Source organism: Colias eurytheme, chromosome 15 (assembly GCF_061535395.1).
Source record: "Colias eurytheme isolate Ceu_HAF_F1 chromosome 15, ilColEury1 Martin Lab GWU primary, whole genome shotgun sequence".
NCBI lineage: Eukaryota > Metazoa > Arthropoda > Insecta > Lepidoptera > Pieridae > Colias > Colias eurytheme.
In genome coordinates this window covers 3,852,306-3,867,639 of record NC_142994.1, presented here as the reverse complement: position 1 = coordinate 3,867,639, position 15,334 = coordinate 3,852,306, and the positions used below count along the sequence as shown (strand labels likewise).

The following is a 15,334-nucleotide window of genomic DNA, read 5'->3' as shown; positions in this document are numbered from 1 at the left end:
TTTTGGGTTTGAGTTAACGACGGTTTAAAGTTTTACCATTTGGGTGGTACAGATTGAAGTTATTACCTGGTGAACCGGACCGGACCTCGGTGCAAATGGCCAAACTCCAGAATTTATTTCTCTGGCCATCTGTCGGTTACAATCGTTATGACAAAGGGTTTCCGCATAACTTTTAACATACTTTAGCTCAGTTTAAATAGCGGTTTATTTTGAAACGATTCATGGGAAATGGAGGTAAATTGGGGCAATAAAATTAAATAGATTAGTTCACGACTGAGAAATATAATAGGACCATGGTGTATTGAATATTCCTCTCCTTTTTCTTTGTTTACAAATCCATTGTTTATGTTTATCATACTACCAATATCCATTCCAATATATCGATAAAACTGCAGTAGTAAAATAAGAATGAAGCTCGGCAAACAAACACATAAATGAGGTAAACACAAATAAAAATGTCCACACGTTTAAATTTATTCCCATGCGTAATTGTGTATTCTGCGGAAAATAAAAATACTAAGCCATGACTAATATGCAGTTTTGTCGCATTATAAAGGAAGAATTAACCTTGCTGATTTTCATTGAACAAAAATTATATTATGATGTCATACACATAAGGTATAAGGAAGCTAGACAACGTTGTCACGACTGAAATAGAGGTGTTAGCTAATGCAAGCGTGACATGACGTGACCTCACGATTTTGTTTTTTTAATCCTATTATATTACATTTTTCTCATTCAGTTAATTATGAGGTTTAATGCATAATGTTTTGTCAAGGAAAATTAAGAGTAACTCACGGTAGCTGTCACTATAAGGGCATTTTATTAGATGCCTTTTAAGGTTGTTTTTGCAGCCGCTTGCTCTTGGTAAGTTTTGAAATACTAGCACAAGGTTATAGCGTCATACACGCATAGATAGATTTTGTATTATATTACTTATTAATTGCGATGTTACGTGTGAAGGATTATGTCATGAATGCATTTTATTATTATTAAAACGTGGGCTAATATTACAATATTCAATTAACAGTGTTGCTTAAAATAAAAACAAATAAACAATTTGTTTTCATTTAACGATCAAATTTATTGCAATTATGTCATATGCGTGACGATTTTATTAATTAATAAATTTATTGTCAGCCGTTACACCTTATTTTAATTGAGTACCTAATGAATAACATTTCAAGCCAATGTTGACATAGTATGTTTGATTGAATTGAATTTCAATTTCTTCTTTTGTCTTTACACCATGACGACAGAGGAGCTATTAAAAGTTTAAAGTGAGATACAATCAGGTTCCGTGTAAGAAAGTTGACAAGTTGTTGTGTCAAGAGAGAGCCTTAAGATTAATATCTCGATGTATTCATGTCTCGTCGATGACGCGATTAATCTTAATGTTCAACATTGTTAGAAGATATTATATTTCTATGAAAGATAATTATCTATTATGCAAGATTGTTTTCTTCTTACAGATTTGATGAGAAAATTGATTTCATTTGAAATTTGTTGAACCCGAAGATATATTTCTATTGTCGATGTTTATGATTTTAATTTTCAGTAATAATTATTGTCTTGATTAATAGTAAAATTTACACTAAATTTGCTTTATTTAAAATTAATTTATTAAATTAACTTACTCCACGAAACATTTTAAATTTGCTTAGAAAAATAACTGCAAAATATGAATTATATCAAATTCAATAGATACGCTTATACGCTTTGATTACGTTATACAAATTTCTATCAACCCTAATATACAATTATGTAATTTAATTATAATTTAAACAGTATGAAACACCGAGATGAGATGCTCGTAGCGTATGCTACGAAGCGTGCGTTGAACTCTTTACAAATGTAAGAGAAGCATCGCCTCGCTCGCCGCTACCAAGTCGAACCCGCAAGGCGACAGTTACGCAAGTGTCATTGCCGTGATTTTATCAGTACTGAGTAATCGGCCCGCAACAATTATTGTATAACCCCAAGGAAAATCGACTAGCAATGCCTTTGAGCCCGGACACGTAACGATAATGACACCAATCATTAAAGCCATAAACCAAGATGCGGTACTCTATGCCGTTCAAAGGATAACTATTCGGGTCAAGGAGCGCTATGTGAGCAGTCATTATTTTTAATATACATACACTTTACTCGCGTCTCGTAAATACATAATAGAACGGAACGTTTCTCATTTTTAATGATTAAGTACACTTTTACACGCAGTATTTTAAGTAGGCATTTACATAGGCACGCATAGAGCGCATGGAAATTAACATTCATAATGTACGACTTATTCAGACTGGATATTGATTGCTGGAACCAGAATTTGCCCAGAATTATTCAACAAATTGCATTTTATGGTAATGAAGCATGAATCAACTTTGTATAGAAGAGTAATTAAATAAATAATTGAATTTCACAAAACGTTATAGCCGACGAGTTAATCCAATAATTCATTAGTATTTTTCTTATACTTTTGAAGTCATAAGTCTCAAAGCTATTATATTCCACGACCTACGTTCGAACTTACTCATTGAATCAATGAATATTCAATTAACAAGCAACAGTTATTAAAGAGCTAATAAAGCTGATTCAAGTAAATCAAGTGTATGACTCAATTTCCACATATCCAGTTTGATAGGAATGAGTGCAGGGTGTTAAGGAGTTTGTTCACATAAGGGGTCCAGTTGGTTTTAATCAAGTCGGTTAGGGGCTAACTGTATGTTTGCCCCCAAGAGAACGTCGGGCGTCTAGAGCACTTAACTCTTTAGTGTCGCTTGATTACGCCTGGCTACGTACAATACCCATTCTTCGCTAGCCTTAGTAACTATTAGATGGGGAAGCCCAGACGTAAAATGCGTTTATTGGCTTTTAATGGCCGTGAATGGTGTGATAAATACGTATTGTCTGGTCACATGTTGTACTGTGTTTATCCTGTAATTAAATGAACGAATGAAGCATTTATCTATTTCAACGTGTATCATTTTCAAAACATGGTTACATAAATTCACGAAAACATTCAAGGGTACTATTTACTGTACATAAATGCTCAGTTTCTTTGATCGCATCTAAAGTTAATCGAATCTGAGACCTGAGGCGAACAGTTTCAATTACTGACAAAGAAATTATCTAGGTAAGTTATTTATAGTCCATAATAATTTTTAGAAATTGAGATAGAAAAACGTCGTGGATAGATTTTTTAATCTGTTACTATAATACCAATGGTTAATAGGTTTAAATGCTCGTTAAGTATTTACAATTTTGAGAATCAATCTTTTTATTAGGTGATTTTAATTTTTGCCTATACATATTAAGGGCCGATTTTTCAATGCTTGGATAAAACTTATTCGTCGAATAATGTATAAAACTACCATTTTTAAAACGTATTCTAATTGCCCGTATTTGAAAGTTTACGTGACATTTTAATATTATCGTGTAATACTTTATTGGACGGATAAGTTTTATCCAAGCATTGAAAAATCGGCCCTAAAAATATTAAGTTGTCAGTTTTAATCATAATATATTTAGCTATCCATGTATGGTGCTGTGGTTCAGTCAACCAAGATTCAAACAAACTTCACTATTATTTAACTAGCGAATCACGAAGTTTAACTAATTCCAATAATTGGCGGAGAACCATTGGGTTTTCCAATGCAAAGTTTTGCTAAAAGTTTGTGTATGTTCTAAGTAGTAGAATATACAACAGGCGAGTTGAATGATTTATTATTCAAACATCTAAGTATACACAGTTCAGCTTTTAACTATATATCTAAACATCTATATATTTACGGTACATCTTCTATACGTTTATATTTTGCGGCAGCTTTTATTAATCCTGGATAACTATTATTTATAATTAATATAATGTTACCGTTGGTTATTAAATTAATATTTTATTGTATTTGATTTTTTAACAAAAATAATAATCATAATACATATTAAAGCATGCTTTTATTTTTATACAATCTTTTATGTTTAGTGTCAAGTTTGTGTTTCTATTTATAACTTATAATTTTGTATTTGTAAACATTCAACAATACAATAAAAAGTGAAGTTGATTCATAGATTTTTTCGGTTCACGGATTAAAATACTTTCAATTTTAGTTGAACTGTTATTAACAAAAACTGCTGTTTGGCCTCCGTTACTTCTTTGCCTCACAATACAGAATTTATTTATAGTGAGCAGTTGTGTTGAGTAATATTTTTTATTTTAGACGGAAATCAAATCTGTATAAAGGAATAGACAGTTTACTGTCTTAGGAATTTATTCCTTGATCACCAATAACTTACACAATTTAAAGATTATAATAGAATAAGAATATACCTGGATTACAAAAGACCTATTACTTTTAATAACCCATTCATAACGATTACTCGAAAACAATGCTCAATCGAAAGTGTAACCTGTAAGGATACATTATAACTATTAATATTCAAATGTACATAAAGGTATGCAAACAAGTGCATTACGAACGACTAGAACCAGTTAGCAGTATTGCATGAACGCAGTCGTAGTCGTCTATTCGTTGATTGTAATCTGATCTTTAAAGAATTAGACTTCCGATTAAATGTTTTAAAGTATAAAAAAGAGCCTGTGCGCCGAGCACACACGTCAGAAGTGGCTTTCTTTAGCAAGATTCAAATACCAAAACGTCGCCTTATTCCATGACGTGACGGTATTGCCATGACGTGACCTTGAAATTTAATTCTCAACGCGCCTAAAGAAGTTTCACTTCAAAAAAGATATTAATATGATATTTAAAACATTGTGTAATCTTTCGCTAGAAATAAAGATGCCGCAATTAGAGATTATAATGAGGACTTACAGAGCTATTCCAATTCCATTATCATCATCTTATAATTATACCTAAGTTTAATTTTTCTACTACATAAAATAACATAAAAAAGACGGGTTGCACTCCGGGAGTGCCGGCAGAAGTGAAAACTTGATTATTAACGTTGAGCATGTTTGATATCCATCCGTCTTACGCTTTTTCGATCAGGTCACGTGTCCTGACGCGAGTTTAAGATTTTATACCCAACGCCGCTAAAGAAGTTTTCACTTCAAAAAATAAACCCAACAAATAAAACATTATTGTATCTTTACGAGAAACAAAACTTTTTTATTTATCGTATGAAAACAATATTAAATTAATAACACTTCAAAATTGATGGTTACATAATATCTATTAATGCTAATCGAATTAATTATAACATATACGTATACAATTATATTTGCTAACATATTATTATTACCTACATTGTATTTATATGTGTACGCCATCATTAAGTATTAAGTTGTAATATGGGATTATTATATATGGAATGTAATGTCTGTTTAATGGACGGCAGATCTTATAAATAAGTTTATAATTTATATGCGAAATATATTATACAATGAGTGATGTGAGGATGTGATCATTTTGAAAAGTTTCTTTACATATTCTCCTTTAAATATATTATGCTCTATAATATTATTATTTTCATTTAAAATGGGTCATAATTTGCAATAAATATAAAATAATTAACTCCGTAAAAATAGACCGATATTTATACATTCATAAATACCTTATAAAAACACGCGACATCACGCAAGCCATGTAAAAGAAAATGAGCTGAACATTAATATGCAACATGCGATGCCTTGTTTTACCTATTAAATCGAGTAAAACAAAGATCATTTGAAAAAAATCATAGCGCACTCTCAATGGTTACACAAGCTCACGTAATAATGAATTGAGAGCACAAAACAAAACGCGTCGCTTTCATTCGAAAATCGAAAGTCGACGTCCGGAACTCGCCACACCGACACATAACTCACAACTTTTTGCTATATTGCACATTTCACTCGACGCATCTCAATCGTAGCTGGCCGTAAGAAATATATTGTTACAAGCTGCTTAATTGTATGTGTAAGCGTCTGCATTCTGTTATTATTGTTTTTAATCTATTGATATGCATGCCCGAATATCTATTAATATTGTTCTAAACAATACAGGCTATTTAATTAAATATAATATGAGTAACATCTATATTAATAATAGATTTTTACATGCAATTTCATTAACGATTACCATTAATCATAGATGCTCTTATAATATATTCATGTCTCGTTAACCACGTGCATTATTCAAAGACGATCAAATTCTTAATAGCTGCTTATCATAAACATAATTATTTATCAAAATCAATCATCTGTTCAATTTAAATAGACCCATAATAACATCCTTATAAGATCATTATGACCATTAATATCAATATCTTTAACAGCAATATTGATGAGAACCCCATTAATTACAAAATTCACTGAAGTACATTTTAATTTAGTTGTTAATGTTATTATGTTATTTATTTGAAAGGTTTGTTCAAATTCAATTATAAGTGGAATATTCCTCTATATATACCAATTTTGTTCCTAACGTTGTATCCTAGCATTTGAATATTTCATTGAGTTAATAGAGAAGGCCTAAGATGTTGGACTACTTTGAAACCAGTTCAATATTTCTTGTTGCAAACGTATTTATTGGCGACCCAACTAGTCTTTGCTCTATATCTGCATCTATTCTGTATACGTACGTATATGTATACTATTATTTGCCAAGCAGCGTTATGAACATTTTGAGATTAGATTCACAATAAAGGAGAATGGGCAAATTGGGCCTGAAACTTGGGCTAAGACCAATACACACGAAATATTGTTTTTGTGATAGATCATTACACATACCTAACGAAAAAAATAAAATAAAAAAATAAATCGACCGGGTTCTTGTACAGTCAAGGCAAAAAGTTTAATTTATTTTGCGCACAATAACGGTGTTTTTAATTCGAGTGAAGTAAATATAAACCTAAATGTCACTGGAGTGTCTGAGTTTAACCATAAAAAAACGTCTAACTACGTTGAATTATAATAAACACGGTATAGGTACCTGTGACAAAACATAATATTAGTGTATTTTGGTTATTAGAAGGCTTCAGATTAGTACGTATTTGTAAGTGAAAGTGAATAGGAGTAACATAAAGATATTGTCATTGTCTTGCAACAGTTATTAATTGCAAAAAATATTATACACAAAGTAATAAAACTTGATGTGACTGTACAAAACCCGGTTGATTATTTTTTTATATATATATTTTCCCGTTATGTATGTGTTATGATCTATTATAAAATCAATATCTCATGTGTATTGGTCCAACTCAAGTGTTCAGGCCCAACTTCCATAGTAAAATGCCCATTCTCCAAATATGGTACAACAAAGAGCTCGAAAGCTTTCATTGGAGTACAATTATAAAGATTAGTAAATTTGATTGCTCAGGTGTTCGACCGCTCACAATCAATGCGAGATAAAATTGCTCACTTTGTATCTTCAGAGTTATCAAAAGTATAATCGAATAACTGACGTAATCCGGAACTTTATGCTTTAAAAAATATGTTTCGTAATCAAAGGTTACATTTTATGGGCACGCTTAATTAACTATTGTTTCACAATGTATTTTATTAGAAAAATGCTTCGCTATAAACCGGCTGAGATAACACTATTATAATCATAATAAAAATTAAAGAGGAAAAATTAAATTTTCAACAGCACATAGCCGTAAAACTAAACGCTGCAACGCGCAATAAAACGCGGAAGAATTTTCTCAGTATTAAAGAATTAAATTAGCCGTTCTTATTGTTCGAAAGTTATAGTGCTACTTTGAACTCATCTTCTGCTTCAGGGAGTTAAAAATAAAACTGCATGCGAGCAGCCGGGCAAACTACCTAAGTAATAGAATGGATCTGCAAAATGGACCGACTACAAGACCCAAGTAATCTCAACTAAGATTAAGTCGCAAACTTACTGTATCGACTGCTGGAAGTGCATTATTTTGTATCAGCTCCGTATCGCGTCCGAACTTTGTAAAGGCAACTTATTCTCGTATTAGCCAAGTTAAAACAATGCGGACCTTACCCTAATTCAGGACGATATTACGACTCGTGTTTTTAAAAGTTAGATTAGATTTGGGTGCGCGTCTTTGAATGAAATTAGTATGCGTATCTGCACACCGAGTTAATAGAATTATTTAAAATCGAAGTTTTATAGGAACTCCATTATTGTATATTTCGGAACGGATAACACTGGCTGAATACAAATTATGGTCAAATGTCATGACCTGCCTATTTAATAACTTCTTAACTATTTAATATTATTTAGTGTTATTATTATGTAAGACTATTAAAATTTCAGTATATTTTAAAATGAGTGATGTCCCATATTGCATTTGAATATGAGAGTAAAATAAGCTAGGAACGTCTGTTTGGTTTTGCTCTAGAATGACTTTGTTCATAGAGCCGTAAAATTTATAGAATAAATATTTACTATTCTCGTTGGTTTTAAAGTTTGTTTTTCGTACGTCTGTGAAGTTGTGTAAGCGTTTCGCATCCATTATTAATACGTTAAAACTTTGGACGCCGTCTTCAAATTCATTACTTTCTTTTTCAATTCTTTACGTATTATCAATTTTGTAGGTCAGCGGTGTTTGGCATCCGTAAATAAACATAGACTGAGTAACAAACGTGTTCAAAGCCTCCTTGATCTTGACATAGATTCTGTGCAAAATAAATCCTTCTGTAGAAAACCAGTTTGTAGAAGCGTTTGTTTGAAATTTATCTAAATGTAAATCTATTACAAGGGGTTGTTATTATCGTAATACCAGAAACGTAAGTTATGTAAAAACTTTTTTAACGATATAAACCTGTTCTGCTATATAAGAAACGTTTGAGCTATAACATACAAACTACAGTTAAATATTACTACGAAACATGAGAATATAAAAGAGGGAATGGAAAGGACGGGATGAATAATGGCCATTCTCATCTTATCTTGTTTGGGCACAGACAAAATGTCTTTGTGCGTAATGTTAAAGTAACTTTTGAGTAATATGAACTGGAAAAACTAGTTCAATATTACATTCGTAAAGGTGTAATGTAAATGACATTTATCTAGAAAATATCATATAACTTAGTACCTACGTGAGACCGCTGATAAAAAATTGTTATTGACCGTAAAATATTGTGCATAAAATGATGAGGGTTTTACAAACAGAAAATAGGTTGTTAAATATTTAATAAATATTATTTATGGAGTTAATGAAAATTTTAATTACTTTGTTTTGAGTCCATATTTTGATGGTTTTAAAAACGTAAATCATTTTATATAGATGCCTATTTAGAATATTTATAAGGTACATATAATTTCGTATATAAATTACAATTGTAAATTAATTAACAGTAGGTTGATGCCGTTGATGCTGACGTCACTGTAGAAAGTATTATTTAAATATATTAATAAAATATAAATTAATTTTTATCATATTGTACGAAAATACCGAACTATCGAACTGTTTAAATATAAACTCTTGAATAAATTAATGTTTAATTATTAAAAGCATAACTTTCTTACTATAAATAAATATCCATATTTTGAATAGAACTAATTTTTTATAAACATTTTCAGATTTTGATATAATTATCAATAATATCACAGTCATTTCAATATGCTAAAGGATTTCCTCATGTGCAATCAAAAATATTATATCAAAAATATAAAAATCGGATTAAATAATTAACAAAATCTAAAAACAAAGCCATTATGCATAGACATATCACGATTGTGATAAAATTGTTTTTATTAAAACTTCTCTCTTAATAAAATAATGCGTAGTTGCTAAATGAATTTAAGTATCACGTTTATATGATCTGGAATATGATTTTTATATTTTGAAAAATTATTATTTAAATAAAATAAATGTAATTAACTAGTGTATTAAATACGATTTTGTTATCTTTCGGAAGTAACTTTTCATAATCGGATGTTGCGAAATGTTACGTTGCGTTAAAATACTTTTCAAGTTATGATAATTTAACATTCTCTTTATCAAACATACCTATTAGATTTAGATTATTTATTTAAACGATTTTTTTAATTTAAAGGCAAATGAGATATTGTTTTCAACCTGATCTGAGTTGTCTTTATGAAAGTATAAAGCAAAGGTTGCAATAGGTTTTAAAAAAATATCATTTAACTGCTTCTGGTTTACGTACATAAATAGTAAGCTTGTCCATATTTGTTCCTCGCACTAAATCGGGAGCTCTTATCCATATCGCTAGTAAAATATAGTACTTAATTATTCATTCTTGTCATTTATGTGCTGTCACCGAAGCATATCACGTTACCTTATATAACAGTAGTTAAACTGCGTTTAATGTCAAGAGCAATGAAGGAACATCCGTCGACTTGACCGACTTCAAGTTGTTTCTTCTCCGTATAAACTTTAGCCTTTGCCTTACAAGTGCAGGAATGATATAACTCTCTTAGTACAACGAAATTTCATATACCTGTTTGCGCTAAATGACTTTTAATGTTCTCGAAAGTTCTGCCTTTGCTTCTTTAGCATAAATATGGAATTTATGGAATGCCAGTTTACCATGTAGGCAAGATACGGAGGCTTTATGTTTATTCATATTTCTAATTTGTAGCCGCTCACATTTTATTGGATTAATATGGGACGTTTGAAAAACAAAGGTTAAGTTATACAAAGAAGAAGAAAATAAAAACTGTGAACATATCATGTAATGATAGTTTAATTCAATAAGTCTTTGTTTTGGCTTATGATCAACCGTGTTTTACTATAATTATTTCTTTTAGAGAAGAAATTATGCAGAGGAGAATTAAAATACTACCATTAAATAAATAAAGGTGTTGACAGTTCAATCGAAGATATATTTCGAGTTTAAACCCGCTGTACCTGACTTGGTATTCAGGACACAAGAAACACGGGAGGATCACTGAACCCAAGTACATTGACCACGACTTCTTCACAATGTATAATGTGCTCAAAAACTTCCCGTAATCGCTATCAGATTGCATCTTCTCGGAATGTATCTCTTTGCTGATAGTATTTTTCGGTTCAGTTACTTTTCAAGGAATCCTTTAAAACATTTTCTAAAGCTCTCAATTTAACCGTAACGTGAAAGAAGATGCCATCCCGTATATGTATACAATCCTAAACTCATCTCGCGTAATAAATCTTTATCTCGGTAAAATTCTTCGTAAACATTTGTGAACACTTTATAATTTAACGTGTTGTTATTTCGAGCCATGTTAGTGTGTGATACCTACTCATAATACTTTATTAAAAATTCTAGGAAGATCTTTGATTTGCTATGTTATACCTAATGAAGTTTTTTTAGAAATTGGTATTATTTATTTGCATATAAATGCTTCAAAATAACGAACGATTTATAGACTGTAGTAAATTGAATGACTATAGAAGTCGTGACATGTAGATTTGATTAACTTAGATTCTCTTCCAATTATTTGTATTATTAGTTTTTTGTATTGTAAAATAATAAATATTAAAAATGGCATAATTCACATACTGCAATTAATTTTATGAAGACATGAGAATTCAATATATATTTTAACACATGCCGCTATCTTCTAAAATTTTTAATTATGAATTTTTATTGGGTATTTGAATTTAATGGGTATGATGAGTATTAAAACTTAGAAGTTTAATTATCCAAATACCGTGTAAATAACATATCTACTTGTTTTTTCCTAGGAATTAATTATCATTATTTTATCACCATCAAAAAGGAATTCGCTTCATGTATATGTAACAGGTAACCTATGTACTGTGATTTAACATGAACATTTCAGTTTTCTGTAGATACCTACAGGTCTTGAATGCATTTCTCCGAAACCATAGGTAATATGCATATAGTGGTTAAACTTATGTACAACTATGGCTGCTAATGATTTCTAGTCATTAATTTACGATTATAGAGCCAGAAGAAGTAAACTTTCATGGAAATTATCGATATTTTATTCGGGATTTAATACTTTTCGTATAGTATGTAAGTCAGTGACACAATGTAGATGGTTACGTCAGAAACCGCTACGTGTGTCCCCTGCTTGCCATCTATAGATATGGTCGCATAACGTGCGCAGAATAACTTACACGGCGACTTTCACAAGCGAATCTTTAACTGCTTTGAGAATGCTTTAGTGGATAAAGAAATATCTGCAAATAACAGTTCCGATTATCAAAGAGTGTATTTTAATATATGGCTTCTTTATAGTACATGTAAATACCTGATTGTAGATGTTGGTTTTAAAAACAGCGTAAAATAACGATTTCAATAATTATTATCAAAGACTTTATATAGATTTATAATTTTTAAGTTGTTATGCTAGGTCATAGGTGATTCGATCGCTAAACGTATTTAAAATTATGATGCTCAATATTTGCTCAGACTGGACAAAGTGTATTTATTGAATAATGTTTATCTTTCTCAGGTTTAATTGTCACTGTGTATGTATTTTGTAGCCTTGTTGTCACTTAATATGCTCATAGGGAAAATAAATAGTTAATCTGAAAGAAATATACAAAATTATATTCATCAAAAATGTTGAAGTTTTTCTCAAATATAGCAGTATAAGTATATAAAAGGTACAAAGTGTAAAATTAAATATAAGCAATGTATTTTGAATAATCGGTTCTTTGCATCTAATATTATATTATTTGGCCACATTCAGATCGATTTTTTGTGGTTAAACGAACTCGTTTTATTTGTTGTATCTTAAGAGAACTTGATTTAAAGGGAGAATACCTATTTATCAATGATGTAGCATTATATTTTTTGTGATAAGTATGATGTAAGCAGAGATGATTCAAAATGTTGTTTGTTTACAAAATATATACCAGGATAAAATATTTAATGTATGTATTTATATTAATATCTAATATTATGAACATATTATGGCCTTTATAGGTGATAGGTCCGAAAATGTGTTGTTTAATTCCCTTCGTAATTATATCGACGGATAGATACTCTGTGGAAATAATTTGAAACGTTAGTTATGCAATATGTCAATTAAGTCTAGGCCATGCTTGAATAATTCACTGTGGTCTAATTTAAAATACTATAATATTCTGTTTGATTTTAATAATAATTACTATTCACATCAAAGGCCTAAACAAAAATTTGCAATCGGTTTCAAAGCACGTGAATTTTGTGTAAATACCTACCTTTATAAATGTATTTCGTTCAAGTAGGTAATATTACCCAACTGTTAAAATTTTAAAATTAATATAATTCAATTGTTTTTGGGTCAATTCAATTAAAAAGAAAAATATTGACCAGTAATTTGTTTCAACATAGTAATATCGTATCATTCGATAAGTATGTACGTATAAGTATAATAATTTATTATTCTAAAAGGTATAAAAAGGAGATATAAATAAACTGAAATGATACGGTTTTGTTTAATTAAGTACCGATTTATTAACAGTGCAAGTTTGCAATGCCGATGCAATTATAGAAGTGTGAGAACATTTGTCACTGGCATTCATGATTTATTTGCTCTTATGTAATCTGGAATTTGCTATAAAATGTATTGAAACGTTAAAAGTTCAATGATTATTGCCTTTTTAGTTTTAATGAATATTTGTAATTGAAATTTGAAATATTGGCAGTTTCGCAGTTCGCGCAAAACTGGCAGTAGCCACATTATATTTTTTAATTAAACAAAGTACTATTTTTAACCGACTTCAAAAAAAAGGAGGAGGTTATCAATTCGGCCGGTATGTTTTTTTTTTTTTTTTTTTATGTATGTACACCGATTACTCCGTGGTTTCTGAACCGATTTACGTGATTCTTTTTTTGTTCGATGCGGGATGGTGTCGAATTGGTCCCATAAAAATTTTATTCGGATAGGCCCAGTAGTTTTTATTTTATGAACATTTTTGTCTGTATTTGTAAATGTTGCAAGTGCAAGTTTGAAGTCGGTTGTTTTTAACGCAGTTATTGACTTGTAATTATTATTAAATAGATTGCATAAGGTGCGAATATTATATTTAAACCCAATTGTATGTAACAGAACTTACAGACTATTATTAAAAAATCTATGATCATACGTCACTATACCTATATTTAAAAACTCTGAAGGTCAGTTTTTTGATCCGTGAAAAAATATTTACATAAGTGATATTAATTGTTACAAGCTTTGTTTAGCAAATCGTTATATTTTGACGGTGATTGCAAATATGCATAATTACAAAAAATTGTTACCTTCATTGTTAGCCTTTACGCCTAGTAACTTGTGAATATTTATGAGAATAATTAAATATTTTCGCAAAACCGTTCTGTTTATTAGACAAATTATGTTACCTTTGTTGAACAAAACATGCGTTTGGTCCAAAATTTTACCAACGAAATGTCGATCATAATACTCCGTATTAAACTTTCGTATTTTTTTATTTTTCCTTTTAGAAGAAGGATTATACTTAATCAAATATTTAAAAATTACTTTTAAAAATATTCGCGGCATTTCCCCGCTAAATTAACCAAAATTGATTTACTTACAGCGTACCTACCTATTAAATGTTGTGGGAAATTTATATAATTTTTGAACTTTTATTACAGGGGCATTCTCCATTGAACACGCACCAATTAGCGCATAATATCTTGATTTATCACACAAATTAGTTCGGAAGTGACCGCGTTAATTTTATGCTAATAAATAATCTATAATGGCGCGAAACGATTTTAATAATCTGTGGAATCGACCGCACAGAGTATCAATAAATTACATTATGCAATTAATACTTTTAATTTTTTAATTAAATTATTATTAAAATTATTATTTGATTAAAAGTGTATTTTTTTCCAATTCAAAAGTAATATAGCAACTTGTTTATAACTTCTGTATAGTTGGTCATGTGACAGTGAGAGTGGTTTTGTAGGTCACGATGATCATTCAGATAAACTAGTGTGAGATCGGATGGGAGAAAACTTTAATTGGCATAGTTTAAACAGCAAAACAACGCGCAGTTAAAATCAAAATAGTTTTTTTTTATTACTTATGGTATATTTAAAATCGTAATATTTTTTTACTATCTGGTTTGTGAGTAGGAATTTCGTGCAATATTTATGTAGTATTAAATTGATAATTTTTTTTGGTTTCATTTACGAACCACAATGTGGTAAAGGGTTAAATATGATCCTTTAAAATTGAAAATATTATGAATATCATTGAAATAAAAAGTCGTCATTAAAACCATAAATGATTTACGTAATTAAGTTGTATGTAGGTACTACAAGTTATTTTCCCGAAAAAATAACTTTATAGATAAATAAAACAAACAATATAAATCTATTGATAAAGTTTGTTATCATGAAGACAGATACCGCATTGGTTAAAAAGGCGCTAATTCTATGCAACCGCTGACCCAGTATTGTAATATACTTATGAACCGAATCGTTGCGAAAAACAAAAAATTCATCGAACAA

The 15,334-nt window shown here is 30.0% G+C and overlaps 1 protein-coding gene across 5 annotated transcripts in view; it reads right to left on the bottom strand.

Annotated features, from left to right (window-relative positions):
- LOC149902189 (uncharacterized) overlaps window positions 1-15,334 on the bottom strand; it is an 86,519-nt gene that overhangs the window by 70,113 nt on the left and 1,072 nt on the right. The gene's annotated exons all lie outside the window — the stretch shown is intronic.